The sequence below is a fragment of the Tupaia chinensis genome, unplaced genomic scaffold, assembly GCF_000334495.1.
Source record: "Tupaia chinensis unplaced genomic scaffold, TupChi_1.0 Scaffold143572_1, whole genome shotgun sequence".
Taxonomy (NCBI): domain Eukaryota; kingdom Metazoa; phylum Chordata; class Mammalia; order Scandentia; family Tupaiidae; genus Tupaia; species Tupaia belangeri.
In genome coordinates, this window is record NW_006203417.1 from 87,891 (window position 1) to 93,774 (window position 5,884).

The following is a 5,884-nucleotide window of genomic DNA, read 5'->3' on the forward strand; positions in this document are numbered from 1 at the left end:
GGCTTAAGCAACACATATTTATTATCTCAGTTTCTGTAGATTAAGAATTGGGCAGGATGGGGACCAGCAGTTAGCATAATGGCTATGTCGCTGGACTCCCATGTAGTTGACTGTGGTTCACGTCCCAGACCTGGTGGCTTAAAACTCACACTGGGTGCATGTGCATGCATGCCCAAGATGCTGAGAGGAGAATGGAGGAGAAAGGATTGTGGTGTGGCCATCGCCCCTGGGGGGTGATTTCTCGCTTTCTATCTCTCTGTCTCTCTGGCAAACGCATGTGCCCTCTAGCAAAAACCTCTCCAAAATAAATAAATAAATAAATAAATAAACTGGGCAGGATGTAACTGGGTCAGTCTTGTTCTTCCCAATCTCCCATAAGATCACAGTTAAAGGCCAGAAGATGGCACGGTGGTTAAAGCAGCTATATCCCACATGGCCAACTGGGTAGTTCAAGTCCCAGACCAGCAGCTTGAAACCATGTGTACTTCTGGGTATATGTGCCTATGTGCCTATGTGCCCAAAATCCTGAAAGGGTAATAGAGGAGAAGGGCCTATGACATGGCCATTCTCCTCATCCCCACCCCGCCCCGCTCAGTGATTTCTCATTCTTCCTCCCTCTTTAACTCTCTCCAGAAAGCTCACGTACCCTATGGCAAAAATATTTTTTAAAATGCAATTGAGGTATCCACTCAGGGTCTTCACAGGCCTCAATTATGGTGTCAGCTGGACCCTCAGACTCATCTCAAGGCTCACCTGCATCAGGATGCACTTCCAAGCTCACTCCCTTGGTTGCCAGGACTCAGTTCCTTACTGTTTGTTAGAATTTGCTAGAGTAACCACACAAGAAGAGCCAGAAAGGAGATGTGAGCAAGACACAGAAGCTACAGTCTTTTGTAACCTAAGTATGAAAGTGACATCCCATCACTTTTGCCAGTCTGTCTGTTTCAAGGAAGTCACTAGGTCGAACACACATACAAGGGAGGCATTTATACCATGCGATGAATACCATGAGGTGGGGATTATTGGGAGCCACTTTAGAAGCAGCCTGCCACAACTGGGTATAGGGTTTTATTTTATTCATTTATTATTTTTTTATTATTTTTGCCATAGGGTGCATGCACTTGCTGGAGAAAGACAGAGAGACCGAGAAGGAGATTGAGAAATCATCCTCCAAGGTGGTGGTCATGCTGCTTCTCCTCCATTCTCCTGGAATTTGGGGCATGCATGCACACATACCTGGCATGATTTTCAAGCTGTAGTGTCTGGGACCTGAACTTCAGTCAGCCATGTGGGAATCCAGCGCCATAACCACCATACCACCTGCTGGCCCCTGAATATAGAGTTTTAGCTGATAGTTCTTTTCTTCCAACATTTTGTATTCCACTGTTTTGTAGCTTTCTATGTTGTATTGGATCATTGGAAAAGTCGCAATGCATTTTTGCATAGAAAAATATTTCATGCCTTTTACAACAACCCAATAGAAGAAAGTCTAATCCTAATTTGTTCTGTGTTCTAATGAATCACTCAGAGTCCAATCTAAAAATAGAAACTGCTTTGAGTATTTAAAATAGAGAAACTAGGGCTGGCCCTGTGGTTAGGGGTGCTAGATCCCATATAGCTGACTACCTACTGAATCCCAGCCCCAGCATCTTAGAAAACACACTGGGTGGGTGTGCATGCCTGCCTCAAATCCTGACAGGATGTAGAAATGGAAGAGAAAGGGTTGCACTGTCAGCCCCATTGGGGGTTGCTTTCTCTCTGTCTCTGTCTCTCTCTGTTTTTCTGGCAAGCACACATGCCCCCTGGCAATTAAAAAAAATAAAATAGAGAAATTATATTAGTTTGTCAGAGAAGCCATGATGTATTTTTCTATGCAAAAATGCATTGTGACTTTCCCAACAATCCAATAATGATGCAAGAACTGAATTGCTCAACTAATGGAGGAACTGATAAACCGAACAGGGGACAATGAGAGGCAACCTGGAGTCTGGCAATAGCTGGGAGTGGCTGTGCCTAGGCTAGAGCATCAAAAGAAGGAGGTGGTGTTACTTGAGCCCAGTGCACAGGATTATGCAGTGGAAGCCTAACTGGCCAGATCTGGGGTTACAGAGGAGCTACAACCACTACCAGAGACATTACCAGAGGCAGAGAGGCAGGGGGGGGAAAAAACTGGCTTCTCCCTGTCCCCTGCCTTCAATCTTCTACCAGTGCCTCCTGATGGCCAAAACCAACTAGATGCCAGAATGTGTTCTACTTGTAGGTTTGTAAGAGTTTCTCTTTATCCTTAGAATGCAAAGATTTCACAAAGAGTGATTTGGATGCATCTTTTTGCATTATCATTCGCGAGACTCAGTGAACACTTTCTGAAAACCGAAATCTTTCTTCAACTCAGAGATAGTCTATTTCCTCAAATTCACTTCATCCTTTTGGCCTCCTGCTATTTTGTTTTTTATTATTACTATTTTATCTAATTCTATTCATTCATTCATTTATTATTTTAATTTGCCCAGAGAGAGACAGAGAGAGAGGGAAAGTGAGAAAGCAAGCCACCAGATCCAAGACTCCAACCATGGTCAGCCATGTGTGAGTGTCCAGCACCCTAACCACCACACCACCTGCTGTTCTCTGGTCATCTTTTCCAACCTGTATTCTGAAATTTTTAATTCAAAAATCATGTTTTCTCAGTCCACAGTCTTTTTCTGTGCTCTAATTTTGTATCCTGAGAACTCTCATTACTTTTGTTTTGTTTTTAATTGCTAAAGGTCCCATGTGCTCTCCATAGAAAAACAGAGAAACAAAGAAAGGGGGAGAAAGCACCTGTCAGTGGAGTGTGCTCACTCTGCAATCCTTTCTTCTTCATTTGTCCATCCTGTCAGGATTTAGGGCATGCACGCATATGTACTCAGCGTGTTTTTCAAGCTGCCATGCCAGGATTCAAACCGCAGTTGGCCATGTAGGATCTCTACCGGGCTACAGGACCAGCTGAAGAGCTCCTTCTTTTTTTTTTTTTGGTATATTTTATTATTTGACAGACATGTATATGACACATACTGTAGTATGCAGTCTTCAAAAAGTTGGAAAATGTATGCTATGAAAAAGTTACACATGAATTTCACAATTTTTTTCCATGGAAATAAACTCACACTTTCAACAACCTATTTTTTCCCCTTAGAATTTTGCTAAAAGGCATATACATTCACTGGAGAGAGACAATGAGAAATTATTCCCTAGGGGGAATAACTACATCACAGTCTCTTCACCTCCATTCTCCTCCTGGGATCTTGGGCATGCACGCACATGCACCCAGTGTGATTTCAAAGCCTCTAGGTCTGGGACTCAAACTTCAGTCAGTCAGCCATGTAGCAGTCCACTGCCACCATGCCACCTGCTGGCCCCCTCCATAAACTTTTGAAGTCCCCTCATGTACCAGAAACTTCTTTTTGTTTGTTTGTTAGTGCCATAGGGCACATGCACTCGAGAGAGAGAGAGGAGAGAGGGGGAGAGAGAGAAATCACCCCCAGGGAGGATGGTCATGCTGCAATCCCTTCTCCTCCATTCTCATCTCAGGATTTGGGGCTTGCACACACACATGCCTGGCATGGTTTTCATTTTGCTGGGTCCAAGACTGGAATCTTGGTTGACCATGTGGGATCCAGCTGCCTTAACCACCACACCACTGGCTGGCTCAATGCCAAGCACTGTTCTAAGCATTTTACAAATAACTTGTTTAATCATTTAATAGCTCTTCCCAACTCTACTTGTGGTTCTACACCAGTAAAGCCACCTGTCTAGTTGTGTAAGTTTATCTTCCTTCCTCTAGTTAATACCTTCCTTAAAGGTCATTTCTCAAGGCCAGCAGATGGTGTGGTGGTTAAGGGTGCTGGACTCCCACATGGGCTGACCATGGTTCAATTCCTGGACCTGCCAGCTTGCTTTCTCATTCTTTCTCTCTCTCTCTGTCCTTCTCTGATCAAATTAAAATAAAGTTAAATAAAAGTAATTCTAAAAAAAAAATAGAAAAAATGTGATAAAAAAATAAGAAAAAGGGTCATTTCTCTTTGCCTGCTCATAATTTTGACTTCTTGGCCATTAGGTCAGATTACAGGATCCTCTAAGAAGTGGTAAACCAGTGAGTGGTGGAAAACTAAGTAAATTTTGCTGTTGTGGGTCAGAAGTAAATTAGATGAAGAATCATTACGCCTTTCTTGAGACACAGAGAGGAAGCTTCTTTGCCCCAAGTCTCTCTGAGTATAAGTGGTAGTCTCTTTCAACCACAGGAGTTGAAAGCAATTCAGGCCAGCAAAATATTAGGTTGTCTGAAAAGTCATGACAAGTTTTTCTATGAAATAATGCATCACGACTTCTCCTTGAGGTCTATCACGGTCATATATTTTTTTTTTGAGAGGTTTTTGCTATGGGGTATGTACATTCGCCAGAAAGACAGAGACAGAAAGTGAAAAATCACTCCCCAGGGGGGATAGCCATGCCACAATCCCTTCTGTCAGGATCTTGGGCATGCACGCACATGCACCCAGCGTGAGTTTAAGCCATCAGGTCCAGGACTTGAACCACAATCGACTACACAGGAGTCAGTGACATAGCCATTACGCCAACTGCTAGTCCCTACCATGGCCATCTTAATTCATCCTCAGGAAAGCAGGTCCAAGCTTCATAGAAAAGCCTCCTTAGAGCAAAATTCCTTAGAAAAACCACAGAATCACTTTGTCCCAGGTTTTAAGAGGCATGTCCTTCCCTCTACCACTATCCCTTGACTTTCGCCTACCACAAAGCATGGTGACAGCCAACCCAAGAGGGAACTCCAGAGCAGACTGCTTATTTGAAGTGACCCACATCGGGCAGGAATGACCAGGTGTCAGCATCACTGCCATGCACAGTCTCATTGGCGGGACCCTGCTCAAACCTGCTCTGCATTCCCACTGGAAGATCTTAAAGGAAATATGGCCTTGGATGCAGCTCCCAGGCTCCTTTACCTGACCTCTCCTGGCTATTCTGTTGCTTTGAAGCAAGATTCAGGAGCAAGAATGTGTCAGGGACATTTGTTCAATCAGCAATCATCCCACAGTTTGAAAATAATATTTATTTTCTTTTCTTTCTTCCTTCTTTTCCTTTTTTCTTTCCTTTTCCTTTTCTTTCCATACTATAGAAACATTACAGTAGTGCTAATTTCAAAAATAAGAATTAGGGGGACCAGCAGTTAGCGTAATGACTGTGTTGCTGGATTCCCATGTAGTCAACTGTGGTTCAAGTCCCGGACCCAGTGACTTAAACTCACACTGGGCATGTGTATGTGCGTATCCAAGATCTCGAGAGGAGAATGGAGGAGAAGGGATTGCGGTGTGGCCATCCCCACTAGAGAGGGATTTCTCGCTTTCTGTCTCTCTGTCTCTCTCTGTCTTTCTGGAGAGCGCACGTGCGCTATGGCAAAAAAACCTCTCCAATAAATAAATAAATAAATAAATAAATAAATAAATAAATAAGGATTAGGGCCAACAGATGGCATGGTGGCTAAGGTGCTAGATCCCACATAGCTGACTCCGCTGTTTGAGTCTTGGACCTAGTGACTTGGAAATCATGCTGGGTGCATGTGCATGTGTGCCCAAAATCCTATGGAGAGAGTGAGGATGAGAAGGGATTGTACCATGGCCATGCCCCCTGGGGGTAATTTCCCACTCTCCATCTCTTTCTCTCTGGTGAGCACACATACCCTATAGTAAAATAAAATAAAACTTCAAAAAATAAAAATAATAAGAATGAAGGAGAGTAGGAATAGCATTGCACCAGTGGCTTTTCAAGATCTACAAATTAGCAACATCTTAATGACTTAGCTGAAATGCTTGCAGCAGGGGTGGCAAACCAAGATTAG